This window comes from Mus pahari, chromosome 2, assembly GCF_900095145.1.
Source record: "Mus pahari chromosome 2, PAHARI_EIJ_v1.1, whole genome shotgun sequence".
Classification (NCBI taxonomy): Eukaryota; Metazoa; Chordata; class Mammalia; order Rodentia; family Muridae; genus Mus; species Mus pahari.
The window spans coordinates 7,390,823-7,406,519 of NC_034591.1; the positions used below are offsets into that span (position 1 = coordinate 7,390,823).

The window sequence follows — 15,697 nt, forward strand, 5'->3', positions numbered from 1 at the left end:
TCCATAAAATAGAAACAGAAGGAACACTAACTAATTCATTCTATGAAGCCACAGTTACTCTGATACCTAAACCACACAATCTCACTTATGATTATTGATGCAAAATACTCAATAAAATTTGTGCAACCCAAATCCAAGAACTCATTCACCACAATCAAGTAGGCTGCGTCCCAGTGATGCAAGGTTGGTTCAATATACAAAATTTCACTAACCTAGTCCACTATATAAACGAATCCAAAGGAAAAAAATCACATGATCATCTCCTTAGATGCAGAAAAAGCATTTGACAAAATACAACACCCATTCATTTAAAAATTATTGGAGAGATCAGGAATTCAAGGCCCATGCCTAAACATAAAAAAAAGAAATTTACTGCATACCAACATCAATATCAATTTAAATGGAGACAGACTTGAAGCAATCCCACCCACTAAAATTGGGGACAAGACAAGAATAGTCACTCTCCCTGTATCTATGTAATATAGTACTAGAAGTGCTATCTAGAACCATAAGACAACAAAAAGAGATCAAGAGGATATAAATTGACAAAGAAGAAATAAAGGTGTCATTATTTGAAGATGATAGGATACTATACATAAGCGACCCCAAAAATTCTACCAGAGAAATTTTCCAGCTGATAAACAACTTCAGCAAAGTGGCCAGAAATAAAATTAACTCAAATAAATCAGTAGCCTTCCTTTATACAAATGATAAACAGGCTTAGAAAGAAATTCGGGAAGCAACTCCCTTCACAATAGCCACAAATAACATAAAATATCTTGCGATAACTCTAACAAAACAAGTGAAAGACCTGTATGACAATAACTTCAAGTCTCTCCAGAAAGATATAGAAGAAGATCTCAGAGTATGGAGAGATTTCCCTTGCTCATGGATTGACAGAATCAACAAAGTAAAAATGGTCATCCTACAACAGGCAATCTTCAGATTCAATGCAATCCACACAACTCTTCAAAGACATCAAAAAAGCAATTCTGAACTTCATCTGGAAAGGCAAAAAAAAAAAAAAAAAAAAACCAGAATAGTAAAAGCAATTCTTAACAATAAAAGAACAGCTGGGAGAATCACCATCCCTGACCTCAAGCTTTACTACAGAGTAATAGTGATAAAAGCTGTTTGGTAAAAATGTATCTATTTTTAAAAACTTGCTTCTATTTTTAATCTAAACTGGACATGATGTTCAATTCTCAACTATCCCATGTACCTACCTGAAACTTCTTTTCATTTTTTGTCTCACTGCTTTTGCTCACTTCCCTATTATGCTAGAATATTTTAATAATTTCTAGGAAGGTTTTTTTTTTTTTTAATTGAGTTCTTCTGCTGTTCCTTCCTGGTTAGACCTCCCCCAAAGAGGTGATTTTATATCCCTGTTGTGCACAAGAATTTCATTGTTTTTTTGTTGTTGTTGTTTGGTTGTTTGGTTGTTTGGTGGTTTGGTTGTTTGTTTGGTTGGTTGGTTTTGCTTTTCTCCAATGCTTTTCTTCTGTTCAGTTTATGACGTCCTATTTCCTTCTGCATCTACAAATTGCATGTTCTTTATCATGTTCATATACTGAGATTTATATAAAAGGAGACCCTTATTTCAGAAAAATTGGGAATCCCATATTGCCGTAACAATATGGCCTTTAGTTCTATTTAAGAACTTTATATAATTCAGGTGCTCTGTTCGTGAAATAGTCTCACCTCTCAACCCTTCTCACCTATTCCCAATTTTTCTAAGTGCTTGCATAATGAATATTTGGCACAATCTTGCTCAAAACTCATAATAATTATATTTGACCTATATACTTACCCAAACGTCTTTTATGCAACATCAGTTATGTGCCATTTTTTCCTGCACTTCATTCATATTTTCCCTGAAATATTCATTCTTTCCTCAGCATAAATGGCAAAACTACAATTGTAGTTAATTCTAATACTTCCTCTGATTAGTGCCCGGAAAGAGATAGAACATGTACATTGCCTAAAACCACTACACAGAACATATATGTTGGACAAATGAACATGCTTCCCAAACAAATGAGTAGAAATGTGGAATGATTATGGCTGAGTACCACATCCACCTCTCTCTCTCTCTCTCTCTCTCTCTCTCTCTCTCTCTCTCTCTCTCTGTGTGTGTGTGTGTGTGTGTGTGTGTGCGTGTTTGTGTGTGAGTGTATTTATTACATGCCTTTTCTCTGCATTATACTCAATACAATATTTTGACAAGCTTATGTAGAATCAATCTACACTTCAACCTAATTCTGTTCTTTTTTATTTTACCACAAATGACCTGTGCTTACTCTCAATAAAAGTAGTTTTTAAACTTGGGGACAAGACCTCTTTNTTTTTTTTTTTTTTTTTTTTTTTTCATCCTGAAGTTCTCATCCAACTAGTGAGGCTTGCATTCTTCTTTGTGGAGTATATGATCCCACTCATATAGCTGATTGCTCAGGAAAAACAAAATAAATGACCATCTTATTTTCAGAAGCTGGTAAATACCTCCATTAAACTCTCTACATAGCATCTCCTAATCCATGTAGAACAAGAGTGCGCTCACCTGAAGTCATCTTTTGTTCATAACTACAGGTGACAGAAAATTCAGTACAACTGAACAAGCATACATCCTGAATGAGTAGGCCAGAGCTAGAATGTACAGTCAGGTTGCAATGGACATAGAATAGAAAGGAAAAGAGGTAAAGATTGGTAATAGAAAAACAATAAGGTAACATATGTCCCAAGAAATTCATGTTAGAATATGATGCCTAATGTAATAATGAAAGAGATTATTAGACTCTTAGGAGGTCATCAAACCATAGAGGTAGTCCTTTAGTGAATGGACTAATGGTGCTTTTGTTGTTCATGCTAATTCTCCAATTGAGGGTGAGTTGTACTTTCTTTGCAAATTTTATACCTGCATACAATAGATTTTGAAATCACTCAAGCCCTACTCATTCCCTAACTCCTTCAATATTCTCCCACATGCCCCCACCTCGAAGCTAATTCATGATTCTCATCTACCCATGAGAATTTGGAACATAGTTGATCTGTCAATGACCTCATCCTTCAAGTCGCTTGCTCTCCCAAAGCTGCCATCTGTCAGTACATCCTCAGCTAATGATGAGGACTCATGAATCCTCTGACTCCTTATGCTAAAGTGTTAATTGTCTTGATCTTGTACAGCGCGTGTGTGGGCAATGACAGCTGCTATGAGTTCCTGATTTTAGAGAGCTTGTCATGTCCAGCAAATACTGTTTTAGACTGTTCCTAGCAACTCTCCAGTTGTTACAATCTTTTTTTTTTTTTTTTTTTTTTTTTTTTTTGAGATGGTTCCTGAGCCTTGGAGAAGAGAATGTGATGTAAATGTCCTGTTTAGGGTTTAGCACTGCACAAACGTTTGTTCTTTGACTAGTTATGGGTTGTGCATTAACTGCTGTACAACACTGACTATCAGTCTTCTTTAATGGCTGGATTAGATGTGAGAACTGGTTATGTAAATGAGGTACCTCCACTCTATTCTCCAGTCTCTATTCTCTTCTGCATGTGCTTGCTTGCTTTTTTCTTGTTTTTATGCGATGAGGTACATTGAGCTCTTGCAAAATCATCCCCACTCAAACTTCCCAACTTCAAAAATGTAAAAAGTGTCAAGGGAAAAACTAAAGAAAATAAGCTTGAATAGGAAAAATATGGCTGTACTGTAACATTATATATACAGACAGAACACATGAATGGCTGAAGTTTGTCAGCTACATCAGTCATATTAACTGTAATGTACTTAAGACACCTATTAAAAGATAAACATTTTAAAATTGGCTCACAGTAAAGTTCAATTTTATTTTGAATGACTGAAACAAACCTAAATCACTGTGATTCTGCTAGACTAGGAATAAAGGAACAGATGTATACCAGAAAAACAACAAAGAAATTATATGGGAAATCCTGGTAACAAAAATGTAAAGTAGGTTAAAGGGCAAAGAGGTATAATGCTTTTAGAATGCTGGCATTTTAAGATACAGTAAAAATATGACACTCTATATGAACTACCTGAGCAACTAACTCTAAGTAGGAAAGGCATCTATTCAATACCAAAAAGGAAGAAAATCCATTAGGATTGGGAGAGTTGAGCACTATTCTATCAGTGAACTACACACACACACACACACATATATATATATATATATATATATATATATATATATACACACACATACATATATATATAGAGTTTGTGATATAATGTTGTTCTGGTAGGATAATAATACAAATGCCTTAGCCTTAAGTTCACAAATATCATGTAAAGCAAACTTATATTTAATTAGTTACGTACCCCACACTTATTTGAAATAATAATATGCCCTGCATATGTTGTGACTACAATGGATTTTTAAAGATAACACAAGTTGAAATGAAAGAAATACTTCATAGAGATTTACTTTTTAAAATAACAGGGCTGAAGTAAGGTTAAGTAGTTACCTTTTATATATTCATTTACTATTCTGGCGGTAGCAGGTGTCTGAAGGTCTAAGGACAACTTACAGGAGTCTGTCGCTTCCCTCTACCCTGTAGTTTCAGAGCAATCCAGTGAGCACTTTATCTGGACACTCTCTTGGGATTTAAGATTTGTCCATCTCCTTTAGTATTACAGGAGAAAGAGAAATTAGGAAATCAAGTTTCAAAGTTTTTGTGAATTTTAATTTAAACACTATAGACACAAATGGCAAAAGTTAGTGATGTCAGAGAAAACTGCATAGCTCCATAATTTTATATCATCTTCTTAAAATTTTGTTTGCATTTTACTTTATTTATTTGGCAGGGCTGTACACATGTGGAGGTCAGAGCACAGCTTGTTGGAATCGATTCATCTCTCCCACCACATGAGTCCAAGGGATTGGATACAAATCATGAGGTTTGCTGGCAAGCTCTTACTTTACCCTCTGAGCTAGCCCCTCATCCCTGTGCTGTATCTTCCTTAACACGATTTTTGCCCACCTTTGGAGTCGTCTTCTTTCCTTAGCAACTGTATCCTCTCCTAAGAAGTGAGAATATAATAAAGTTAGAGACAAGTTTTTCACTGTATGGATTATGATAGGCATTTAGTATACATGTTTCTCTGACAGGGTCAAAAGCAAAATTTGGAAAGTAACAATTTAGGTCAGAGAACAATTATCTTAGTAAAGTGTCTATTTAAAGGAGAATATGATTCATAGACAGTATTATAATGATTCATTATTATTATTATTCAGTAAATAAAAATACCTATTTTACTAACGTTATTTGAAATTGGCAATTCTATTTACTGTATACCAGTTTAATGAGACAAGATAGAAGAAATATCACTGACCCATGATTGCACAAAGCAGATCCAGTCAAATGATGAGATTCTCAATTACTTCAGTTGCTTGAATATAGATACAATAACCCTGTTGATAATAATAGCTACTATTGTAGATCCTGTTGATAATGATAGCTACTATTGTAGATCGTACTAGGGATTTGACAACCTGGCCCAGTCTGTACCTCTGATATCTCTCCTGTTACTATATTACTCAGTGTCAGTTTGCTTACAGTGTATTCTTTTCAACTGCTGAAGCTTTAGTGGCGCATGGTTCTTGAATATTGCCCTAAAGGCTCCTGTGCTAAGGACTCACTACTCAGTCCCTGAGCATATGGGAGGCAGTGAGGTCTTTAAAAAACACAGAATTGTGTAAAGCCTTTCGGCACATGGGGCCATGTCCTTGAGGGGATCTCGAGACTCTGGCATCTCCTCCCAACCCTCTCTCTTTTTCAATCCCTACTCAGCTAGTGGTAGCGACTAGACAATGAAATTGCAAGGTTTCTGAAAAACAGTGATAATTTAATAATATATTAAACACACAGGGATACAATTCGTTTTAAGAAGCAAATAAATAAGCCCCTGCTTTGGTTCCATCACACATTCCTGAAACACGTGCTTCCTGTTCACAGGCACCAGAGCAGAAGAGGCAATTAATCACAGGCTGAAGCCTCCCAATCTGGGAGACAACGAGTTCTCTTATCTCAGGTATTTTGTTAAAGTAAACAATGACTGACTAACACGGGCACCATTTGTTCATTAAACTGTGTGTTTTGTTTTTCAAACAGAATGCGAAATTTTTGTGTGATATTATAAAACTAATTATACTCTCGAATCCGAGAATGTAACATACTTGCTACATCCTTATTTTGGAGTAACCTAATAGGAAAAGAAAAGGAAACAAGACAGAATGAAAGTCATTCTTCTCATATTTGCTCTATTATATATTGTACAATTTTAATGGAAAAATAAGCATGGTTTCTGAGGCAAAGAATAAGTAGAGGCACAGACACAGCCCTGAGGAAATCATGAATTTTCTCCTATTTGTGGAAACTGATGGTTCAACTCTGTCCAAAAAAAACTTCACTATTTTAAAGAGAGAAATTCTATCTAATACACTTATGTAGAAGGCATTTCGATCATAGCTGGACGAATCTGTGGGTTATTTTGGAAAATCATCCCATGTTTTCGTCAGGAGTGACTTCTTTGTGGTTGAGCAGCTGCTTATGACCTTAAACAAAGCAGAAGCTGTGGAATGTCTGCCTGCTCTCTTCGCCGACCTGTGCTTGCCAGTTAACGCACAAAGGAATAGTTTCATGCCACTTGGGACATAGGTATGTTTGGGTTTGGGGAAATAACAGAGCTTTGTCGATTAGTTTTGAACCAGAACAAATAAGCCACAAGAGGGCATATTTTTCTTCATTTTATCACCCTTGTTCAAACGAGGATTACTTGTTTTAGCTATCTTACAGGACCATCTTCACCACTGCCCTAAAAGAATCCACTACCTCACATAGACTGCAAGGAGGAAGGGAGGTTGGGAGGAGGTAACACAAAGGTGATTCTTGCAAGTCTTATATGGAGAAATTATTTTTCCTTAAACTCCTTCCTTGGGGATTGTTTATTGATAAAAGTATATTGTTGCAAATGAAAACAAAGAATCATTTATCTAACTTCAAAATGCCTCTTTCAGCAGCATCCATGTGGACTCCCATGTCAAGTATGGAAACCTTTTCAACTTCTAGTAAATTTCAAAGTCAAGGAGGTTTTTCTTTTCTGAGGTCTCAGGATTTGTGCCAAAGGGGTTGGGCTGTGTTTTTATTTTTATTTTGAAACACATTCCTGTTGAATTTAATTATTCACCACACCCCAGCCCAGCTAAGTAAATATAACCCTAAGATGCTGGCTTGGAAAGTCTTGAAAAATAGCTGATTATTTTTTTTTAAAGACTCTATAGTATAGTGCAACATTCCAGACAGGGTATCAGGGCAGGAACCTGAGAGAGTTGAGCATTCATTCCCTCTCCCTTGGCTCTGGTCTCCTCATTGGATGATTTCTCACTAGGCGGTCTTTGAGGTTGCTCCTACTGTGAAAGTGTGTGATTATTCATAGTACAAAAAAAGCTCAGAGTGAAGACTTAACATGAGGTTCAGATATCACTGCATTCCAATTGAGTAATCATAAATTATCTACTGTCCATATCTCATAATGGGAAGCAGTTGTGTTCTCCCATAATTAATATGTAAAAGATAAAAGTTAGATATGCTATTTTCAACCACTAGCTAAGTATACCTAGTGGTTTGATGCAGTAAAAAATATAATAAACTAAAAATGAGTGAATTTTTATGATTAAATGAAATAATGTATGGGGGGGTTCTGAATGCTTATAAGGAGAAATTCCTTATAGAAGATAAAGTATGTAAGCCACTTTAAACTCATGGTATCACTTATTCTAATTAAATATGGATTATCATATGCCCCAGTTTCAGGCTTATCTTTCTGTACTGATGTGTTAATATGCAAAAGAACATCCCTAAAGCAGTGTTTGTTGTAATTTTTATGTGTGCTCATGCTAGAACAAGTTTTTACACTTGTTTTTACTTTTTTTTTTTTTTTTTTTGTCTCTGGCATAAATTTTTCAACATCTTTTCCATTCCCTTTTCTTTCAAAAAATCACTGAAGTTCTATTTGTTTGGGGAACTTTGCTACAGGGAAATAAGACAGTAGATTTCATGAGAAGAGTCACAGTCTAGTAGCTTGTCCTGAGAACACTTCCCAACTATGAGATCCAGTTAGGCTGAAGTTCTGAACCCAGTAATTATCTTCTGCATGTCTCTGTGCAGCAGGATTCGCCATATGCAATTTACTTAAACAGTTTTTTTTTAAATACTTGAAAAATATGTATTTTCTCTACCCAACATTTTTCCCCCAGTCTGAAGCATACACACTAGAGGCAATTAGATACTTCTAAATGATGATGTATATTTTTCCATTCTAACTAAGAATTGCTTGTTTATCCTAAATAGTAATCCCCAGGCACAACTTAAACTGCACAATGAACCTTAGATTTTAGCAAAACAATGTGACTCCCCCTATTCTAAGTGTCACTGCAAGAATTCAGATAGTGTATAGTTCCATAGGACAAGAAACCAGTTTCTTTTGATGACAATAATCTCAGCGTCCTGGAGTTTTGAAAGCCACCCTAGTGGGATACAGTACAGTTAACAAACATTCCAGTGGGAAAAGGTCAGCAATTGAGTATTTCCATCTAAAACACTGTTTACATCAATGTATCCACACCCACAGATTGCTGAACACCTATCACATTTAGGACATTCTAGTTAAGAACTCCGAATCTCAGTACACTACAGACACAGCTGAGACCATTCATCATAATTTGGGACTGTGCAGTTGATTCTGCCGGCTTCATGCTCAGAGTAATTAAAAGGAAAGAAAGCACGGAACCCACGTCCCAGATGTTCTTTTCTCATGGTGCATGCAGAAGGCTCCAGCAAATTCAGCCTAAATTTGGAGTGAGGGTACTTTAAACAGTTCAGTGCTAATTTCTGAGCATCATATTAGGGTCTAGGGAAATAAACACACAAACAACCAGCATGTTGTATTGCGTGCAGGCACATGCCTAACTAATTATGATATAACATGAAAAGGGTTTCTAATAATACTGAAATCAAAGTGCTTTAGGAAAACAGGAGGGAATGATTAATGCTGTAGGGGCTTTGTGGAAAGTTGAAATGGTGGCAATGAGGAAGTGTCCTTAGTGTATCCTTATTGTAAGGGTACTAAACTGCATGATTTAGAGTAAAGGGGGGAAATCAAGAGTTAACAGCAATTCTAGCTAACCATCATATTCTAGCTAATAAACTGAGAAAATATTCAAGAATTAATGAACAACTCTTTAAAGTAGAGAATTCACCATGAATCCTCCCTGTGAAAAAGCACAAAGCTCTGCTGTGGGAGTTAAAAAGAGGTATTGGGTACTTAAACGTAGTTTGAATTGTTGATGAATAGTTAATAATGTAAGCAAATAAAACAATGCAAAACTAGAGGCTAATGCCAAACACACTAAAGTTATGGTTAATTATGAAAGGAACAGCACACTGACAGGGACAGTTGAAGAAGAAGTTACTATGGGTTGAGATGGTCTGTGAAGATTTCAGTTTTCCTATGTGCAAAGAGAAAAATTATGGGGTTGGTTGGTGACAGGCAAAATCAAAGTTATGGAGATCGGCAGCATGGGACCCAGTACAGAAACTTGGTCAGAGTCAGGAAACTTAAGCCCCTTATTAGGATGACTCTACCAACAGCCACCTACAATGTGAAGTGACTCAGTGTCTGTGGTTGCCTGTTTTCTGGACTGGAAGGAGGCGGCTGAATTAAGTGTTTCTTTCACACCCTTCAGTTCTTCCATCATTTTATCCTTGTCTTCTGACCACCCACAACTACCGGACAGATCCGCTGTCATTTTCGAAGGTTGCATGGGAACCTTGAAGCTTCTATGTTGAAACCCATCACACACTCAGGAACACCCGGCTGTTTGGTTTCTACAGGAGCAATTCAAGAGAGTTTTGTGTGGCAACCTAGGTTATGGTTAGCAGTAGAATTTGCCACGATGCTATCTACAAGACTTAATTGTACAGGTCCTTTCGTTGTCTTTATGGATGGCTCTACGTTAGCCTGTGAATTTTGAGAAATTCATCAAAGTAAGCTATTTATACAGGATTTTCTTTGTATCTCCCCTTCAAACTGGGGAATATTACTTTCCACAAAATATGCCCGGAGTTTGTGCTCCTATTCCTTCTTATTATTCTTGCTGTGTGATTAAAGTTTGTAAATCTCTCTCTCTCTCTCTCTCTCTCTCTCTCTCTCTCTCTCTCTCTCTCTCTCTCTTTTCGTGTGTGTGTGTGTGTGTGCGAGAGAGAGAGAGAGAGAGAGAGAGAGAGAGAGAGAGAGAGAGAGAGAGAGAGAGAGAGAGATCGCCCCCATCTCAGGCCGGGTGAAGACTCCATGTTGCAATGCTTCCACCTGGACCTTCAGCGTTGTCAGTCACTGAGGAGGACTAATTCCTGGTCCTGTTACTCAACCCTTCAGGCTCACTAACTGCAGACAGAAGTTTTACAAAGAAACACCTGTACTCTTCCAAGGCAATTGGAATTTTTAAGATGGCAATTGCTCCTGCCTGAGGTCCTTGGAGTACTTTTTGAAAATGAAGGGAATACACAGGTTCCTAAATTACCCAGGCCCAGACGAAGACGTCACAGGCTGTTTTTACTGATGGACAGATACCTCATCCTCCCCCAAACACTCATAGATCCGGCCGGAACTACCTCCAAACCCACCCTGGACAGCGCGACTAAGACAGGGAAGGTTTGCTCCCTCTGAGGGATTGCCAGCACATCAGAAGGGGCCGGGAGCTGGGGGAGGAGATTGGAGGGAGAGGTAATCCCTGGCGTTTTGAGCATCCCCTTTTTAGAAAGACGGAGTCTCTCCCAGGACAGCTGCTGCGGTCACACCACAAACTTAAAAGCCGCCCTCCTGCTTGGAGCGTGCCTTTCCTCACCACGCTCGCTGGCCTAAGCGCCAACTGGTGGGTCGCTGTCCGAGAGAGAGGCGCTGCGCTCAGGGGACAGGAGCGCCCCCTGCCTCCCCGCCTGGCCGTAGCCGCGGCCTCGTTGCTCTGCCAGGGCCGCCAGTGTTCTGTGGTTCAGCCCGGACTGCCGCTCCAAAGAACTCGCGCCTGTGCCGGCGGTCGCCATCCTCTTGGCTTCCTCCGGCTGTACTTTCCTCTCTCCTGAGCCTGCGACCTAAGGAAAAGAAAAGCGACAAGAGTTGCTTGCAGGAAGGTAAGACTGTGTTCGGATCACCTGCTATTCCATGGGAGGGTGCTCTAGCGACTTAATGTTAATCAGGGATGCGGGGGTCACGGTGGATCCCAAGTGATAATCCGTAGAGACTGGGGTGTTGGAGACCTTTGCCAAGTTTGAGAAGGCGCTGGAGAGCGCACGGGATGCGGAGACCGGGGTGGAGATCCTATGAACTCCGCTCCGGAGATTGTGCGACAAATGGGGCGCAGTGCCACCTTGTCACTGTGTTTCAGAATCTCATTTCGAAGTCCCGCCAGCCTGAGCCGCCAAAAGTTTGCTTCCTGGGGCGCCCTGCTCAAGAACTCTGTTCTGTCCCTGGATGCCAGCTTTCTAGACCCCTCCCTAGCTTGGATAGCCAAGGGAGTTTAAGGAAATACTTTCAGACTCCCAATTACAGGTTCATTTGGAGCCGCGATGGTGGGGAGGTCCCGGGTGAATTAAGCAAAGTGCAACTGCGCCCAGCTCGCCCCTTTTCTATTTAAGCTGGAGACACAGTAGATGAGAGAGAAGTTGTTGTTTTGGTTGTGGGAAATTGAGTTACGATGTTCCTTTTTTTTCTTGCAAAGGAATCGCGACTAGCGCTCGCATGGAAATGCGCATCCTTCTTGCTGGGGCGGGTGGGTAGGTGGGGTGGAAGGATTTGAAGTCAGACACTAGCCTCTGGGAGCTTGTTGTCTGTGAAGTGAAGTTGTGTTTAAGTGTTCAGGAGCTAGGGAAGCCTCTGTGGCCCCAGACATGAACCCCACTGGGCACTTGACCCCAAGGACGCTGTCGACTGTCCCTCTTGCTCACCGTAGCTAACTGCCCTGGCAGCCTCAGAAGAGCTGTTTTCGGAACTGATATTCCTTTCTTGGTGACTTGTGCTCAACCCCATGGCTTTGCTTAAGTCCCAGTGCTAGGAGGGAGGGACTTGACAGGAGGAGGAGACATCCCTGCGCTGTGGCAAGGCTATCTGGAATGTGGGGGACTGAATTGTAGATAGCCCTGGCAGCTGGCGACGCTGACCTCAGGCATTAGGTATTAAGGATGTCAGAATTAAATTGGCAAACTTTTCACCGTTTAGTGTCAATCTCTAATAAAATGCAGTATCCCTACATGGACTCCTCTTTCTCCACCCAAACCATTTACATCACATGCCTCTCTAACCGGGAACTCCTATTTGGACCAGAAAAAGAACAGTAAATACCAGGAATGGGAAAGGACCTAAACTCTCAAGTTCCAGGGTGTGTGTGTGTGGGGGGGGTGGGAGTGGGGGGTGGAACTCTTTAATATTTAATATTGGGAAGATGGAGAAATCAACCTGGAGAAAAAAGATTACATGTGCATAAAGGAGATGTTAAGAGCCCCCTACCCCAGTGCTTTTGTGTAACCCATGGCAACTGCAGGAGTAAGGGCAATCAGAGTCTTTGGCATGTGGAAAGAAAAATGTGAAGGATAAGGAAGGGAGGGAGGTTTCTGTCATCACTCTGTGGAAGCCTTCAGCCCTCCCTCTTTTTCTAAAGCCAGAAGATGAGCAGGGAGGATCAAAACTGGGAGTGATTGTCCACACCCATCAGTTGCTTTAGCCTCCTGTAGTTTTTGGAGTCCTGGCCAGTGACAGGCAGGCTAAGTGATGGTCCAGGTCAGGAGATGGGAACAGACCTTGGCCCTTAAAAAGAAAGGCCAGGAAGTGATATGTGATGAGATAAGGCGAGGCTCAGGAGGGAGCTGAGAGATAATTAAATGGTACCGATTCAAACTGCCAAAATTTCACATGGAATTTACCCACTTATGAAATGGAAAATTGCTGGAGAAGGGAAGTGACATTTATCAAACACCCATTGTGTCCTTGTGCTTTGTATAGTGTTTTAATACTCTTGGAATTGTGTAAGTGTTCTCTGGATGATTAAAAAGGAGAAATTAGGTATTGTTCCATTTGGCTTTTATGTCAGTTGTAACCAATCATAATTCTTAAAAATTACATCGATAAGAGTATATATTAAATCCCCACTTTGTTCATTTTAGAGGCAACAACAATGAGCCAACATGGTATTGATTTGTGTGGGCAAATATATGTTGCAAGGGGTAGGGCTGCTGCAGGGTCATTTACTAGGGTGTGGGTCGATCTCTTTCAGGAACCTATAATAGCTTCCCATGACTGTAAGGGAACTTTTTGAAGGCCTCTATTAACAACCATTTATATTTCAAGAGCATTAAATAAATTAGTTGAAGACAGCATAAGTCATCTCTAGACCTATAAAGTTTATAAGAGTAAAATTCCAAACATACACACACAGAATATTCTAGAAATTACAATGGCTTCAATGGTTCTATTAAATGAAAAAAAAAATAGCTATCCTCATCCACCAGCAAGTCTGAGGTTGAGAACACCTATTTTTATGAAGGTTTCCTCTGTCCCATGACCTACACAGGGTAGTCTTCATATTTGACACCACTGTGTTACCTTCACAAGGTCTCCTGCTCCTTAGAAAGAAGAATAAAGGTTCAACTCCAGGGACCTTCATTCAGCTTTCTGAGGGAAAAGTCTGCTGAAAAAATGTCTGTCAATGCGAATGTCTATTTAAGATGAGTAGAAATTCTAGGTGGAATGATAGAAAAATAATTACTGCCATTTTCCTTTCCCATGTACAGAACTGCTTTCATAAGCAAATTTTACTTAGTGAGCTTGTTGTACGTTTTGGAGGGGAAAGTTGCACAGAGATATACTGATTGTATTATTATTATTATTATTATTATTATTATTATTATTATTATTATTATTTTGTTGTTGTTGTTGTTGTTGTTGTTGTTGTTGTTGTTATAGGTCTTTTACTTTGTGTGCAGGGCTGCTTGTGTCAGAGTATTATCAATGACAAGGCCAAGCAAGTTTCTCTGCCATAGGTTTGAACAGGAGTCACCAGCAAGCTTCACCATTTCCTTATCTTCTCTTTCATATAGGGAGATGCTCCAATTGTACTTGAAGTAAAATTAATTTAGATTTTACTTTTCATATGACTCATTGCATGGACAGGGCATATTAACTGTCATAGAGTTTGCAGAAATTACCAGGTGTCGCAGTAGATAACTTCTAGGACTAGCACCATTTCATGGCCTAGCCATTCCTTTAGAATCGCTGGGCTAAGGTTCTGTCACATTCTTATGGATGTGGACTATCTTATTTCAATGGACCACTCTTTCCGGTACTAGTAGTAGCATATCTTAGCATGTTTATAACACCTTCATTATTTTGGGGTGTACTGGCTAGCTTTGTGTCAACTTGACACAGCTGGAGTTATCACAGAGAAAGGAGCTTCAGTTGGGGAAATGCCTCCATGAGATCCAGCTGTAAGGCATTTTCTCAATTAGTGATCAAGGGGGGAGAGCACCTTGTGGGTGGTGCCATCTCTGGGCTGGTAGTCTTGGGTTCTATAAGAGAGCAGGCTGAGCAAGCCAGGAGAGGCAAGCCAGTAAAGAACATCCCTTCATGGCTTCTGCATCAGCTCCTACTTTCTGACCTGCTTGAGTTCCAGTCCTGCATCCTTTGGTGATCAACAGCAATGTGGAAATGTAAGCCAAATAAACCCTTTCCTCCCCAACTTGCTTCTTGGTCATATGTTTGTGCAGGAATAGAAACCCTGACTAAGACATGGGGTAAACAGAAGTTGACTAAAATTTGCTTCTCCATTTTAAGGCTTAATACTTTAATGACACAGTCTTTGGAAATAATACATTTAACTTAATACTTTATTTAATAAACAAGAGTAGCAAAAGATCTGTTTTGGTAGTATTTTATTATCACTATAAATACACGGAGCTACATAAAGTTCCAAAGTAAGGTTTAAAGGTCTTTGATTCTTCCATATCACCAGCCTTGAGATGAAAACAAAGTAAGAAGTCAAATTTAGGGAATATGGAGCAATAATAATCATGATGATTGATACTTGGCAGTATTTGGTGACCATGGTTGTACACACATCACAATTTGGGTTTTTAAAACTTCCCTTCCTCTAGGAAACTGTGGACAAATCCTCCCTTACCTTTGTGTTTTTGAAGTTCTGTTCCTATTATAGTCAGATAATTCAATAGTTTTTCTGTATAGGATGTTTCTAATTACTGACTAGACTGTAAGAATCTGAAGGGTAATAATTTATCTTCTCTTAACTTTTAATACATTTAGTTAATACAGTACAGAGCATATACCACAAACTATTGAAATCTAATTAATCTATTAATAATATTTTAAATATCTATAATATTCACAAAATAACATATTAAATGACTCTAGGTTCAGACTTTATTTTCTGAATTATAGCAAGGAGAAATTTTCTCATATCTGAAATTACACTTTCACATTAAAAAATGTTTAGAAGCTAAGAGTTTGGTGATAACAAGGTGCATAATTATCACATAGGAAGGGCACATAATAAAAGAGTTATTTTGTACTACAAAAATTACCAAATTCTTGGATTTTTTGCAAGAACAATTTTTGCAAGAACAAGGAAGAATT

At 38.9% G+C, this 15,697-nt stretch overlaps 1 protein-coding gene across 1 annotated transcript in view; it reads left to right on the top strand.

Annotated features, from left to right (window-relative positions):
- The first annotated feature begins 10,678 nt into the window (after window positions 1-10,678).
- Window positions 10,679-15,697, top strand: part of Sema3d (semaphorin 3D) — a 182,926-nt gene continuing 177,907 nt past the window's right edge. The window contains exon 1 of the mRNA XM_021190341.2: window positions 10,679-11,190. The gene's annotated coding sequence lies outside the window, so the exon portion shown is untranslated. The remainder of the gene's footprint in view (window positions 11,191-15,697) is intronic.